The sequence below is a fragment of the Bubalus kerabau genome, chromosome 15 (genome assembly GCF_029407905.1).
Source record: "Bubalus kerabau isolate K-KA32 ecotype Philippines breed swamp buffalo chromosome 15, PCC_UOA_SB_1v2, whole genome shotgun sequence".
NCBI lineage: Eukaryota > Metazoa > Chordata > Mammalia > Artiodactyla > Bovidae > Bubalus > Bubalus kerabau.
This window is the reverse complement of record NC_073638.1, coordinates 8,648,132-8,665,063: the sequence shown is the minus strand read 5'-3', so window position 1 is coordinate 8,665,063 and position 16,932 is coordinate 8,648,132. Positions and strand designations below refer to the sequence as shown.

Sequence of the window (16,932 nt, the reverse complement as noted above, 5' to 3'; positions counted from 1 at the left end):
GGGAAAGCAGAGATTGCTGTGAAAGGACTGCTAAAGGTGGTTCTGGTGAGAGCTCAGAAAGAAAAGAGCACAGCTGTAGTGAAATCTTCCATCTTCTTAGAAATACAGAAATAATCATGAATAAAATGTTGGGAGAAATATGGTAAAAAGTCATTCTGGTGAAGTCATATGGAAATGAGGTACATGCTTTTTGACAATGAAGGAAAGGCAGTCCTTATAATGAATGGACAAGCGACATGGCTGAATTGTGCTCATGTTCCAGTGTTTTGTTGAAGGCAGGATTTTTTTCAATTAATTTTTATTGTAGTATAGTTGATTTACAATGTTGTGTTAGATTCTGCTATAGGTAAAGTGAATCAATTATACATTTCATAGATCCATTCTTATTTAGATTTTTTTCCTATATAGGTCATTACAGAATATTGAGCAGACTTCCCTGTGCTATACAGTAGGTTCTTTTTAGCTATCTATTTTTTACAGAGTAGTGTGTATATGTCAATCCCAATCTCTCAGCTTATCTCCCTCCCCCTGCTTCTCCCCCTGGTAACCATAAATTTGTTTTCTATATGTGTGACTCTGTTTTGGTTTTATGAACAAGTTTCACTTGTACCATTTTTTATATTCCATGAATAAGTGAAACGAAGATGTGGTACATATATACAATGGCATATCACTTAGCCATTAAAAATAACAAAATAATGCATCTGCAACAATGTGGATGAAGCTAGAGATTGTCATAGTGAGTGAAGTTAAGTCAGACAGACAAGGCAGGACTTTTGAGTGATGAAAAATACAGATTATCTGAGGAGATTTCAGGCAAAGTCTTGAAGGAGTAGTTTATTTCCTCCTGACTGATCACAGTAAAGTGTGAGAATGGAGAAAGAATTTAATAAGGAATTGTTAAGAACAAAGGAATCAGTACAAAAAGGCTTGAAAAGTTCTCAGATTATCCATATTGCATAGAATACCAAGGATGTGGCAGAATAATGATTTGATATAAAGTTTAGTTATGGGTATGAACCACAGACTTAATCAGCCACTCCAATGGAAACACTGCCAATCTGAACTGAAGGGAATACAAATAGGACAAAAAGTGTCCCAGTCAGTTTGGGCTGCTAAAACAGAACACCATAGACTGGGTGTGTTATAAACAAGACAGATTTATTTCTCATAGTTCTAGAGGCCATGAAATCTAAGATCAAGTCCCTGGCAGATTCAGCATCTGGTGAAGGCCCACTTCCTCATTCATAGACAGTAACCTCATATGGCAGAAGGGGTGAGGGAGAGCTCTGAGGGCCCTATAAGGACACTAATCTCATCATGAGGGCTCCACCATCATGACCTAATTACCTCCCAAAGCCTCTGCCCTCCAAATACCATCACATTGGGGGTTATTAGGTCTCAATATATGAATTTTGGGGAGAAACAAATATTCTGTGTATAGCACCAGGAAAACTGTCAGACTTCTTAGATCCTACAGGACCAGATCAGAGAGCAGTTCAATCGCAAACAAGCAATACTCTTCAAAACACAGGAAGAGATTCCAAAAGCAATTATCAGGGCTCTCTCCTGGGTTTCTAAGGATAGAAACATCACCTCAATTTCAACACATGAAAGGGCAGTGACCCTGGAGCTGCAGAGGCTGGGCTTCCTGAAGCTCTGTAGGCTTGACCCCAGCCTGGCAGAATCCTGGAGGCATGACCCCCATCAAGCAGAGACGCAGGGGCAGGACTGCCCCTCCACAGCTCCCTAAGGCAGAGCATTAATCCCAAGAGAACTATTCCCCAACCTTAAGATCTAATGGCATTTTCATTGCTAGGTTTTTGACTCACTTCAGACATGTTATCCCTTTCCTCCTTCTGATTTCTTCCTTCTGAAATAACGATACCTATTCTATTCCTGTCCCATCATTGTGTTTTGGATGCACTGTATTTTGGAAGTGCATCACTTATCTGGTTTCATAGACTGGAGAGGAAATTTCCCTCAGGATGAATCATCCCTGTAGTCTCAGTCATATCTGATTTAGATATACAGTCAGCCATTGGCATCCATAGGTTGTGCCCACAGATTTAACCAACTGAACAACAATCAAAAAATTTTTTCAGAAAGCTTCAAAACCCAAAAATTCAATTCACTGTGTGGCAGCAATTATTTATATATCATTTATACTATATTTACAAGTTACTGCATAGCATTTACATTGTGTTAGGTATTACAGGTAATCTAGAGATTATTTAAGGTATATAAGTGCAAGTTATATGCAAACCCTATATCACTTTATATAAGGAAGTTAGATTTTGGTATTTGAGGGAGTCCTGGAAGCAATACCTTCTTGGTTATCAAGGGAATGGCTGTATTTGGATTACACCTGGGACTTTGGACTTGAGAGTTGATACTGGAACCAATTGAGACTTTTAAAGGTGTTGAGATGAAATGAGTATCCTGTGTGTGGGAAGGATATAAATTTTGAAGGGCCAAGAAAGAATGTGAGAGACTGAATGATCTCCAAAATTCATATGCTAGAACTTTAATCTTCAATATGATGCTGTTAGTAGGTAAGGCCTCTGGGAGGTCATTAATTGAATAATAAAGACTGGATCCCCTATGATGAGATTAGTGTCTTTGTAAGATGAGAAAGAGACACCAGAGCTTCCTCTTCCACCATGGAAGGATACAGAAAGAAAGCAGCTTTCCACAAGCCAGAAAGAGGGCCCTATTTTTAAAGAACCAAATTTGCCAGCATCTTGATCTTGGAATTCCCAGACTCCAGAACTCTGAGAAATAAATATTTGTTCTTTGAGCCACCCGGTCTATAGTGTTTTTTTATAGCAGTCCAAGCTAAGGCAAGCTGCATATAGCATGAAATATAACTTCAAACTGGTTGAAACACTTAGGATATTGATTATCTAACATTAATAGAAATCCAGAAGTATGGGCACTTTTGTCCAGTTTAACCAAATCAATTCTGTTATCAAGGATCCAGGTTCTTTCTGTCCCTCTATTCAACTACCCACAATATCAGCTTCATCTTAAAATTATCTCTCATGATTTCAAGTTGGCCGTCTTTGGCTATTAGAACTTCATGCTTTCTCGTTGTAATTGAACAAGAAAGAGAAAGGCCTCTCCTACACTTATGGAATAAATGGCCTTTTCTAAAACTTGATTGGTCAAAATAAATCATATATTAACCTTGCATCACTGCAAGTCTTCAAAGGAAGTCTATATGTTAAATAACTTAGAGTAATAAGACTGCACCTCCTCTAGAATGGAGTCAACTTTCCCTAAAATAGAAGAGGTGGAAACCCAAACTAAGATTATATTAGAAGGGAGAAAAAGGTGAGTAACTGTCTGGTGGACAATAATATTATCTACTGCACAGTATATGCAACTCTTATTAAGGCCCAGTTTTATCTATGAATTCATGTTCTGAGATTTACTATGGTTCTATTTTGCAGACAGTACTGAATTATTGCTGAAGAAAAAATAACTGCTTAAAAAGTTTACAGATCAGATCACACCAAGAGTATAATTACATGCTCACATAAGTGACTTCAAGTTCCAAAATAATTTCAAAAGCTAAAGTATTGTCACACAAATAAGAGTTAAGTTGAATATCAGAATAAATATATAGTGTTTGCAGTAATTATTTGTTATTTTCAGTGCCTCTTACCCAGTTTTTCAGTTAACTTTCTCCAGGTTACCCCAAAGTCAGTACATACACTTTTTTTCTGTCTTCCTCAGGACAGTCTAACCTTGCTTCTATCCACTATATTTTATAGTGAATATAAAATATAACCATTATTAATGGACTCTCAAAATCCTAATCTTAAGCCAGAATATAGGGAATATTATTTATGAGTGCTCCTGTAATCACTGATGACCTCAATCAGAATTTGAACTCAGTAAAAGATTTGGTCTCGAATAGATAACACACCTCCACAGTATAAGTCAAAAGATTAAAAATAACTCAAGGAAACTAGGTTAAGACATAATGGTCATCATTTACACTGACCCTTTACATTGAGCTCTTGAGGCTCCTGTTCATTGAAATTATAAGTACCTTGATAACCTTCATGTTTTTTCTCTCATCTTTGTGTTTTTACAAGTTCCTATAATCATGAGCTGGTGCACCTTTCTCTTCATTCATTATCATATTTAAATTTAATTAAAAAATTAAAATCCTCACAATTTATAAATGGTCTTTTGACAGTACTTCACTACAGTAAAGCAATTTACTGGCTTTCATTAATGACCAGACTGAAAGCTTCTAAAAATTGAACAATGGATCTATTAAAACAATGGATACTATTCACCATCTGGGTCTCCTTGAAAGCTTATTTGAGGCCAAGCTGTTATTTCTATAGAAGAAAAGAAAATGGACTAAACTGGAAAGAGCCAATAGGCCTATTACACATACTTATAAAATTTTTACTCAGATAAGGCATGCACTTGATTAGCCTCTAGCAGTCAAAAATGTAGAAAATAGAGATAAATACTTAGCAATTCAAGAGATAAATCTTAGGAACAGAAGAAATAGAAGGGGGTGGTAAGAATTATCTGAAAAGTGAATCAAGGACTGACTGCATCTGACACACATCTGTTTAAAAGTAATTTTAAGTCATCAAGTGGCCAATATTTTGAACACAGCAACTCACTGATTAATTGTGTAACTTCAAGTGGTTATTTATCCAGGGCATTGTCAAAGCAGAGGCTGGAGAAGACTCCCTGCTCTTGAGTCCCAGAACCAAAGCCTAATAGCTGTGTGACCTTGAACAAGTCACTTGACCTCTGTATTCATCATTTCTCACCAGCAAAATAGAGATAATAATTATAACAAATTTTTCGTGATAATTTATAAGTACTAAACAAGGTAGTATATGTAAAGCACAACATTTAGCACTTTTTAAGCCCTTTATGCATATCATGTATTATGATCAATTTGAAGAAAGAAGTGTCTTGATCATATATCAAATGAAATTATTTTCAAATTGTTTTTGTTTTACAAAGATGATCTCGACTTTTAAATCAACCATAATAGAAATAATAAGTAAAGTTTATAGTATAGGAAGTGATACATGCTATATGTAAAAATAAAATGGGAAAGCAGACAGGGTAAGTCAGGGAGAAGGTGCTTATAGTGGTAAATAGGGTGGTTTGGGAAGGTTTCACTTTTGAACAAATACGTGGAGAAGGTTATGGAAAAAGCCATAGAAATACATGGGGAGAGAGTTTTCTAGGTAGATGAAATAGTCAGTTTAGTCATATTAGTTCCAGGAACAGTAATGAAGCCAGTTTGGATGGAGGGAAGCAGAGATGAGGAGATAAAGTGAGAAGGGAAACAGGAACCATGTCATACAGCCTGGCAGATAATGGTGAGAACTGAGCTTTTTCTCTAAATGAGATGGGAAGCCACTGAATGGTTTCAAACAGAAGAATAAGATGATCAGATTGACATCTCAAAAATATTCTGATTGCCTTGTAAAGAATAGGCTATAGGGAGGCAAAGATGGAAGCAGGTAAATTAGGTAGGCTCAGGGAATCTGCCGGCAATGTGGGAGACCCAGGTTCGATTCCTGGGTAGAGAAGATCCTCTGGAGAAGGAAATGGCTATCCAATCCAGTATTCTTGCCTGGAGAATTCTCTAGTGGTTACAGTCCATGTGGTCACAAAGAGTCAGACATGACTGAGCAACTAACATTTTGCAGTATTTCAGGCAAAGGATCATCTGCTGCAGCAACTCAAATATTTCTTGAATCTGTGTGTTCCAAGCTATCATCCTCAATTTGGTGCAAACACACACACACACACACACACACACACAAAATCTCTCTTCTATTCTTATTATAGATTGGGTATTTATTGTTTTCATTGACAAAGATCCTATATTTGTACAGTTATCTAAACATTGTTTCTTATGAGTCCTAGGACAACCTGCATCAGAATTATCCAGCAGGCCTCTTAAAATTTTAGATTCCTGATATTTATGTGTTAGACTCATTGAATCAGATTCCCTGGGGGCTTTGGCACTCCAAGGGATACTTATGCTGGTCAAAATCTGAGTTGCTCATCTAGTGAAATACAGTTTTTCCTCCTAATAATGCAATTAAAAACATATAATTGTTAAAATCTCTCCACCTGTTGTCCTTCATATATCTCATTGCAATGGATGGAAATCCATTTGACAACTCATTCCAACAGATTTTTAATATTCTCTTTTGTAACACTTTTCATAACCAAATAAATTTCACTTGAATAATAAACCCAGCTTTTTTCTATCTAAACCACTTGACATAAGTTTCAAGAATTTGGATGATCTCACATGTATTTTTCCCTGTTGAGGTGGGATTTTATTTCATGACCAGTTAATTAGGAAAGAACTCACTCTTTGTATCAGTTTGAGATGTTTAACAAAGGACATGAACTTGAGTTTTGAACTTCAGTATTTTTCTGTGAAGAGAAAATGCATCTATGTAGTGTACATTTCAGATCATCCACCATGTATGCTCTTGATTGAAAGAGTAGTTGCACTGGAGCTTCTGAAAAATCATCCCATTGTAGGCACTTGATCTCCCTTTTCTGATAATTCAGGGACATTTCTTTGCTGCACCTACTCAGATAAGGCTTTATTTTTGTACCAGTTCTTTGCTTTCTATCTAGAAACAGCTGCTCTATCTCCTGTGACACAGGATGTAATAAAATGGAGTAAATGGAGCAGAGTATTTTGATAGATTAATCACTGCAGGGTGTGCAGTGTTCACAGCACTCATGGTGAAAGGGAAGAGGTTATACCAGAATGACATCTGTTTTCTTCCATGTAAATTGCTAGACTTTGAATCTGCTGTTATGTAGCAGATGTGTAGATTTAATTATTAGGATTGCATAACCACTGGGGAAAGCGCAGGATTTTATTGATAGGCTTCTACCTAAAGTAACTGCAGAAGTAAACTGCCATTGTCTCCTTGGTGAAATAAAACTAAAAAAGTTAAATCCATAAGGTTGTGTCATTTCTGTCTTCTTTCTTTTTTTCTCTTTGGCCACACCATGCAGCACAGAATCTTTGTTCCCTGACCAGGGATTGAACCTGTGCCCCCTGCTTTGGGAGCACAAATTCTTAACCATTTGACTGCCAGGGAAATCCCAGATATGTCATCATTTATTCTTTTTTTTTTTTTTTTTCTTCTGAAGCAAATGGATTTTATTGGCAGAACACAAGTATTTAACAAAATACAAGAAACTTAACAAACAAATACATTTTAAAGACACAGAAATGAGGCTAGCTCAGGGAAACTCAGCAGTAGGTCTTTCTTTTTTTTTTTTTTTTTTTTTGGCCATGCCCTGCAGCATGTGGGATCTTAGTTCCCCCACCAGGGATTGAATAAAGTGCATATCAACTGGTTGTTTTGATATCTATGTATTAATAAAACTCCAACAAATGTTTGTATGAGTTTGAAATTATTTTCTTCACAGGCTGCAACTAAAGACCTATTTTAAGTGAAACATTTCAGAGATGCTTATTGGTCCATCAACAGTAAAACTGAAGATAGTTTTTGGACTCCTAAGGTTTTTACAGGTTTACCTACTGTTTGGGCTAACAGAAGCCTTGGAGATTATCTGCACCTATCCATTCATTTGACATTTGAGAAAACTAAGAAGAAACAAATATAATCTCTACTAAGCAAATGCCAACCTACTCCTCAATTTGCTAACTCTCACTCCAGTGCTTAGAGCACAGTCTGGTTAGGAGGAGAAGAACCCAAAACTCTTTACAGGTTCTTCATAAACTGCCTGAGACTTGTCCTTCTCAACTCTTGTGGTTGCACCCTTGTATGGGAACAGAAACAACTTGAAGACAATGCCCTCAGAGGTCAATGAGAGCACATGACCACAGGTTGATCATCAAGCTGGACCCAGACAGTCAGAGGCTCCTCACAACCTCCCCTGTCTTTGGAATATATGTTCTCCCCTCTGTCCCCACAGTGGGAGCCTTTTTCAAAACTGAAGCTCTGAGAGACCAATGTGTGGTTGAGACTATCTGGACTGAATATGTGACTAAACCCTGTTAAGTCTATATAAACTTTTAAGATTCTAGTAGGTGGGTTCAGAGATCTACTCATCTTGCAACTGCCTAAGACAAGTCTTACTGAGCATGGCCCCGCACATCAGAACAAGATCCAGTTTCCCCCTCAGTCAGTCTCTCCCATTAGGAAGCTTCCATCAGCCTCTTATCCTTCACCATCAGAGGGCAGACAGAATGAAAACCACAACCACAGAAAACTAACTGAAATGATCACATGGACCACAGCCTTGTCTAACTCAATGAAACTATGAGCCATACCATGTACGGCCAACCAAGACTGATGCGTCATGGTGGAGAGGTCTGACAAAATGAGGTCCCTGGAGAAGAAAATGGTAAACTACTTCACTATTCTTGCCGTGAGAACCCCATGAACAGTATGAAAAGGCAAAAAGATAAGACACTGAAAGATGAACTCCCCAGGTCAGTAGGTGCCCAATATGCTACTGGAGATCAATGGAGAAATAACTCCGGAAGAATGAAGAGACAGAGCCAAAGCAAAAACAACACCTAGTTGTGGATATGACTGGTGATGAAAGAAAGGTCTGATGCTGTAAACACCAATATTGCATAGGAACCTGGAATGTTAGGTCCACGAATCAAGGCAAATTCGAAGTGGTCAAACAGTAGATGGCAAGAGTGAATTTCGACACTTTAGGAAGCAGCAAACTTAAATGTACTGGAATGGGTGAATTTAACTCAGATGACTTATATATCTACTACTGTGAACGAGAATCCCTTAGAAGAAATGGAGTAGCCATTGTAGTCAACAAAAGAGTGTGAAATGCAGTACTTGGATGCAACCTCAAAAATGACAGAATGATCTCTGCTCATTTCCAAGGCAAACCATTCAATATCACGGTGATCCAAGCCTATGCCCCGACCAGTAATGCTGAAGAAGCTGAAGTTGAATGGTTCTATGAATACCTACAAGATCTTCTAGAACTAACACCCAAAAAATATGTGAAAATCTTTTTCCTTCATTATAAGGGACTGGAATGCAAAAGTAGGATGTCAAGAAACACCTAGAGTAACAGGAAAATTTGGCCTTAGAGTACAGAATGAAGAAGGGCAAAGGCTAATAGAGTTTTGCCAAGAGAATGCACTGGTCATAGCAAACACCCTTTTCCAACAACACAGAAGACTCTACACATTGACATTACCAGATGATCAATACCAAAATCAGATTGATTATATACATTGCAGTCAAAGAAGGAGAACCTCTATATATTCATTAAAAACAAGACCAGGAGCTGACTGTGGTTTAGATCATGAACTACTTATTGCCAAATTCAGACTTAAATTGAAGAAAGTAGGGAAAACCACTAGACCTTTCAGGTATGATCTAAATCAAATTCCTTATGATTCTACAGTGGAAGTGAGAAATAGATTTAAAGGACTAGATCTGATAGACAGAGTGCCTGATGAACTATGGACAGAGGTTGGTGACTGTACAGGACACAGGGATCAAGACCATCCCCAAGAAAAAGAAATACAGAAAAGCAAAATGGCTGTGTGAGGAGGCCTTACAAATAGCTGAGAAAAGAAGAGAAGCAAAAAGCAAAGGAGTAAAGGAAAGATATACCAATTTGAATGCCGAGTTCCAAAGAATAGCAAGGAGAGATAAGAAAGCCTTCCTCAGTGATCAATACAAAGAATTAGTGGGAAAAAATAGAAGGGGAAAGACCAGAGATCTCTTCAAGAAAATTAGACATACCAAGGAAACAGTTCATGCAAAGATGGGCTCGAGAAAGGACAGAAATGGTATGGACCTAACAGAAGGAAAATATATTAAGAGGACGTGGCAAGAACACACAGAAGAACTGTACAAAAAAGATCTTCATAACCCAGATAATCACGATGGTGTGATCACTCACCTAGAGCCTGACTTCCGGGAATGTGAAGTCGAGTGGGCCTTAGAAAGCATCATTATGCACAAAGGTAGTGGAGGTGATGGAATTCCAGTTGAACTGTTTCAAATCCTAAAAGATGATGCTGTGAAAGTGATGCACTCAATATGTCAGCAAATTTGGAAAACTCAGCAGTGGCCACAGAACTGGAAAAGGTCAGTTTTCATTCCAACCCCAAAGAAAGGCAATGCCAAAGAATGTTCAAACTATTGCACAATTGCACTCATCTCACACTAGTAAAGTAATGCTCAAAATTCTCCAAGCCAGGCTTCAACAATATGTGAACCATGAACTTCCAGATGTTCAAGCTGGTTTTAGAAAAGGCAGAGGAACCAGAGATCAAATTGCCAACATCCGCTGGATCATGGAAAAAGCAAGAGAGTTCCAGAAAAACATCTATTTCTGCTTTATTGACCATGGCAAAGCCTTTGACTGTGTGGATCACAATAAACTGTGGAAAATTCTTAAAGTGGTGGGAATATCAGACCATCTGACCTGCCTCTTGAGAAATCTGTATGCAGGTCAGGAAGCAACAGTTAGAACTGGACATGGAACAACAGACTGGTTCCAAATAGGAAAAGGAGTACGTCAAGGCTGTATACTGTTACCCTGCTTATTTAACTTATATGCAGAGTACATCATGAGAAACCCTGGGCTGGATGAAGCACAAGCTGGGATCAAGATTGCCAGGAGAAATATCAATAACCTCAGATATGCAGGGACACCACCCTTATGGCAGAACATGAAGAAGAACTAAAGAGCCTCTTGTTGAAAGTGAAAGAGGAGAGTGAAAAATTTGGTTTAAGGTGCAACATTAAGAAAACTAACATCACGGCATCTGGTCCTATCATTTCATGGCAAATAGATGGGGAAACAGTGAAAACAGTGACAGACTGTGTTTTGGGGGGCCCCAAAATCACTGCAGATGTTGACTGCAGCCATGAAATTAAGACACTTGCTCCTTGGAAGAAAAGTATGACCAAGCTAGACAGCATATTTAAAAGCAGAGACATACTTTGCTGACAAAGGTCCATCTAGTCAAAACTTGATTTTTCCAGTAGTCATGTATGGATGTGAGAGTTGGCCTATAAAGAGAGCTGAGCACTGAAGAATTGATGTTTTTGAACTGTGATGTTGGAGAATATTCTTGAGAGTCCCTTGGACTGCAAGGATATCCAACCAGTCCATCCAAAAGGAGATTCGTCCTGAATATTCATTGTAAAGACTAATGCTGAAGCTGAAACTCCAATACTTTGTGAAGAGCTGACTCTTTTGAAAAGACCCTGATGCTGGGAAAGATTGAAGGTGGGAGGAGAAGGTGACAACAGAGGATGAGATGTTTGGATGGCATCACCGTCGCAATGGACATGAGTTTGGGTACGCTCCAGGAGTTGGTGATGGACAGGGAAGCCTGGCGTGCTACAGTCCATGGGGTCACAAAGCGTTGGACATGAGTGAGCGACTGAACTGAACTGAACCGAACCGAACCGAACTGAAGACAAGTCTCAAATGTAAGTCCCCTCCCTTGCTTATTAAACCTGCTACTAGCCTATCTGGACTGATTTGTCTCTGTCTTCAGTCTCTCCCTATCTTCTGGGTAGGGGGGCAGTTTCAGATTTCACACAGCAAATTCTTGAAGTGTTGAACTAACAGACAAATGGAAAATATTTGATTGGGTTATGAAGAGATTACTGCTCCAAATCTCAGGGAAACATAAAATCCAGTCATCCATGATTCCAGGATCTGGACCCACATGTACCAATAGTGTGACTTGTGGCCTTAGCCATGTGTTCCCTCATCTGTGCAGTGATTGGCTAGCCTGAGAAGCCATCGTCCTGCACCACTGGGGTAAATATCTAATCCAGTGACCTTTCATTATTTGATACTCTTTCTTCTTTTGTCCAAATGCTCTTGAACATGATGTATAGAGTAAAGGTGCTAAATGATCAACTTCACTTATCCAGAAAAGGTGATTCCAGAAAACAAACTCTTACAATTTCTATGTTTATCCATCTGAAAAAATTTAGATACATTGAAGAGTTTTAATGATATCCAAGAATTAAGTTCATATAGGATCTGCTTCCTATAAAGTAGTAATCTAACATCTACAGAATACCAGATATACATAATTTTAGCCAAAGTAGCCCATAACATGTCTTTAAAATATTAAGCATATTAGATCAAAAGTTAAATTTTCAGAACATTATACAAATGTTTTGTGCAACATAATGAAACTATCTGAATATTTCAAAACCATCTGAATAACTAGTTGAAGTTCCCCTTTTTGACTCACATGTTTTTATATTATGTATATAATTGAAACAGAGTTATGGTACTTATCTGGTTAATTGGTTACGGGGTGCTCACTTATGGCATTAGATACTACTCATAGAGAGTGGTCATAGTCACACATCCTACAAATGCCACTGTACATCCACTGCCTTCACTTCACCATTACCACTACTGAACCAAGAGGCCAGCGAGCTATGCCTAGCCCAGAGAGATAACACTTTCTGTCTGCCCCACACTCACCATGATGAGCCTTCAGGAAACATCACATCCTGCCCAACATCACATCCTGCCCAATATCACTGAGCACTCCTTAGTTGATCTCCCATCACCTGGGCTCTTATTCACTTCTTAGTCTGTATGTCTCTTTAATATGAGAGATGGTTTCACCACTTGCTGACCTCTCAGACCTGCTAGTATTATGTACTGTAAAATATCCTCTTAGGCTCTTCACCTGTCATTGACAAAACATCCTTTATCCTTAACTTCTCCTCTGAATATTCCCTCCTCCCCCATCTAAATAAAATCTGCTTTCCTCTAAGGATGCTACTTTGCATGTAGCCAGTTTGAGTGGCATCTTTTCTCCTCCACACTACTCATCTCACTAGGTCTGGAGGTGGTGAGGCCATCCACTTTATTCACTTTATTGCCCATTGCCACTTGAGAACCATTATCTCCACCTCATTCCTGCTGCTGCTGCTGCTAAGTCACTTCAGTCATGTCTGACTCTGTGCAACACCATAGATGGCAGCCCACCAGGTTCCCCCATCTGTGGGATTTTCCAGGCAAGAGTACTGGAGTGGGGTGCCATTGCCTTCTCTGACCTCCTTCCTAGAACCTTTCAACTATTTTGAAGTTCAAGCCATTAAACTATAGTTCCACCTGTTCCTCCTTGTTGCCTTCACATCCAGCTCCTCCCCTTTGTTCCTGGAAGAATTAAGCACCTGTCTCCCTGTGTTCTTCTACAGAAATATTCTTTTAAAAATTTAGTACCTTTTGCTCCTTTTTTAATACCATCATGGGAAAGTTTTTGAAATATTTAACAACTGGTATGAAAAGGGACCAGTCAGTGGTAAAAGACTGTTACACCTGTTGTGTGGTCAGCACTGTCTCCAAGATGGCTGTTCTTTTGCTCTCTGTACATTCCCTGCCTGACCAGCCCCTGCTTGACCTACACATTACCCTCGTGACTGACCTTCCCTCTTAGAGAGTCTCATCAATTAAATGCCCACATAATTGCCCCTAACCCCAGCTAATGATTTTTCTAAATTTGAGATCAGAACATCTCCACCATGATAACTTATCGAAGGAGTGGTGAGGGGAAGGTTCCTCTGCAGCATGCTCATCTGCTGGTTTCCCTGGTAACCAACAAGCCATGCTCACATCAATCATCAATTCCCTTTATAACTGGAAACACCTCCCCACCCAGTAGCAAAGACTGCTGCCATGGCCTGCCCACCATCAGCTACACACATAGGGGTGTTGCTCCAGGACCTTGCTTTACACATATGAGATGCCCCCGTCCATTAAGCCATCAATGTCTGTATCACCAAATACAGGCTCTTTCTTTGTTCTTGAGGCTGGGCAAGTACAGGGCTTGCAGGCCCGAAGCATGTAACTCAACATCTGCAGACAATAATTGACTATCAATTCTGCACATAGATAGTCTTTGCAGTCACCTGGCTTCTCAGTTGCCAAATCCACTTCTTGTCACTCATCTTATATGTCCCTTTATTAGAGACACCTTCTCTGACTAGTCTTTTAAATTAACAACACCTCCCATAATGGCCACTCTGTTTACATTTTTCCAAAGCACACCTAAAATGTAATGCATTTATGAGTTTTCAAATATATCATCTTTCTCTTCTTGCCAGAATAAAAGCTGCATGAGAACATGGGCTTTGTTTTTTCCACTTTTGCCATCCAGTGCCTAGATCAGTGGCTGATACATACTTGGTATTCAGTAAATCTTTGTTAAAAAATAATTTTTGGACCAAAAGTAGAAGTTCTAGAAATGAAAATACCAGACTTCTACTTTGTACTATTTAACTTTTAAATGCTAACTAGTCCTCCAATATTTGAAATAACTGCAAATGAATCAGTGAATAATATAGTAACTCTTACTTTGGAAAGGAGTGAGTTTAATGCAGATATTCTAGTATACACAAAATTCTCAGCATCCACCAATACCCATGTCTATTTGAGCCTGCTAAAAATAGAAGCACTTTAAAGATTATAGAACAAAGTACTCCATGAAACATCACAGGTGATATCTTAGGTCATCACATAGACAAACTTGTAGAAATAAAATCATTTCAACATAGTATGGTAGGATATATAAATGAAAAATAGGATTCAGTCAGTGGAAGTAACACTAAATTTCTGCCTCTGTCACACATAAGTTTCCTGTTTTCTAGAAAATAGCATTAGGGGAAGCACAATTCATTTATTCATTTGGGGCTTTGCCATATAAAACGAAATAAATGGCATGAATTGCAGTAAGAGGGCACATTATTCTAAAATTTTCTAACAAGCCAGCCAAGTTTGCCAGATTCCAAATTAGCATTTAGTCATTTGTCCTATGAGGAAAATGCAAAATTATTTATTTATATCTCCTACAATTTTGCTTAGTTCAAGTTATATCTGCATAATGGGCCGTATGCTAGAAGAGGAAGGAAATAATGCTTATGGCATCTGCCATAAAAAAAGAAGATATTAAAATGACAATGTTACTGATTTCTTGAATGTTGAGAATAAGTACTCCATGAAAAAAATCATTCTGCAATAACTGGCTAAACTAGAGACTTTTATTAACAGAGCCCTCACAGTTATGATCCCCTGGACCGGAAGACAGTTTACATCTGACAATAAAAGAGTGTCATCTCTAACTATGAGCCCAAGCAATGATCACACTTAACCTAAAAGTGGAGAACACAGTATAGATGAGATGAGGGAGTGAGCACTTACCTCAACCTTCCAACAAATTTCCTTTAAAAGGAGAAAAATTCCAAACTTATGGCAAAGTTCAGAATTATTTCCTGTAATAAATTCATTTCCATTGTATTTTATTTTACAAATGATGTCAGTGATATTTTTTATCTAATAAAAATTATGATCCACAAAAACCACTCTGTAAAAAAATTTTTATACATTTCCATTTACAATTTTTACCAGGTTTTGTTCTAAATGCGATTTTCTTCATAATGAAGTTTATTTTTTCTTTTTCTTTTAATTTTTTAAAATGTATTTTCTGGTTCTTGGGCAGTCAAATTTCTCCTTAAGTCTCAGACAGAATAGAGTCACATCTCCTTACTCCTGAACTAGCAAAAAGAGTAGACTTGCCCTTTTTAATTTTTAAAATTTATTTATTTTAATTGGAGGCTAATTACCATCTGTGAATAGATCTCTAGTCCAAGTTTGATGCATGAAACAGGGAACTCAAGGCCGGTGCACTAGAACAACCCAGAGAGATGGGATGCGGAGGGAGGTGGGAGGGGGCTTTGCGATAGGGGACACATGCACACCAGTGGCTGATTCATGTCAATGTATGGTAGAATTTCCCTTTTTTAAACTAACCATGTCAACTCAGTAATTGGGGAAGAGTCAGCTTTCCTTAAAATTATATGGTTTTGTGGAGCCAGGACAGATATTTGGACAAAATTGAGTATCTATTGAAAGTAGAGATGGATAAGAAGTTATTCCCATGATAGTACTCTAAAGAACCAAAGTCAAAATGTGAAGGCCATTTTAAAAACACAACTCTTTGTGACTTAGACCATGACCACATGATGTCAACACAACCTAGAATTTTTGAAAAGTAATCACATTATCATTGAGTCAAACTTAAGGAGAAAGTTTATTTCTCCACACTCCTCTCCTACAGTAGCATCAGGAAAGTCAACTTAGTATAGTGGGAATTGGTATAATATCAGACAAACTGTATGTATTGAATCCCAGCTCTTCCAATTTTCATCTGTATAGCCTTAGGCAAGTCATTTAATTTCTCTAAGTTTTTATGATTAGCAGGTGTAAGATGCCCATGATAGTGCCACGTGCAAGGAGTAATTTGAAGTTTGAATGAAATAAAGTAAATATAAGATTCTAAAATATTCTGCAGTACATTATCCAGTTATAGTATAAAATAAGTTCTCATCGCTTCTCGGCCTTTTGGCTAAGATCAAGTGTAGTATCTGTTCTTATCAGTTTAATATCTGATACGTCCTCTATCCGAGGACAATATATTAAATGGATTTTTGGAGCAGGGAGTTGGAATAGGAACTTGCTCCGTCCACTCCACGCATCGACCTGGTATTGCAGTACTTCCAGGAACGGTGCACCCCCTACGGGGGAAAAAAATCTGTGTCTCACAAAGACAGAGTCTGTTTTGGGAGATGAGCTGGCGTATGCTGCTGTTAAAGATACGTCTTTTTTTTTTTTTTTTTTTTAAAAAGTTCTCAAAAAAATTACTGGATATGTAACTGAAAATAAAATACTTTTAATTCAAAGAAAGAGAGAAGACAGTGGAGAAATCCAAACCAAGTGCTGTATGATGGGCTTGGAGATTTTGATGTGATGGGGGCCCCTAGACTAGAATTAAATACTGGATTAGAGCAACTCCACAGTTGATAGCAACTAATATTTACTAAGCCAGGAAGAGTG

General features: G+C 38.2%; 1 non-coding gene across 1 annotated transcript; it reads left to right on the top strand.

Annotated features, from left to right (window-relative positions):
* Window positions 1-16,424: 16,424 nt before the first annotated feature.
* Window positions 16,425-16,615, top strand: LOC129629366 (U2 spliceosomal RNA). Its single transcript, XR_008703200.1, has one exon. It is a non-coding gene; the product is annotated as a U2 spliceosomal RNA (small nuclear RNA).
* Window positions 16,616-16,932: the final 317 nt, after the last annotated feature.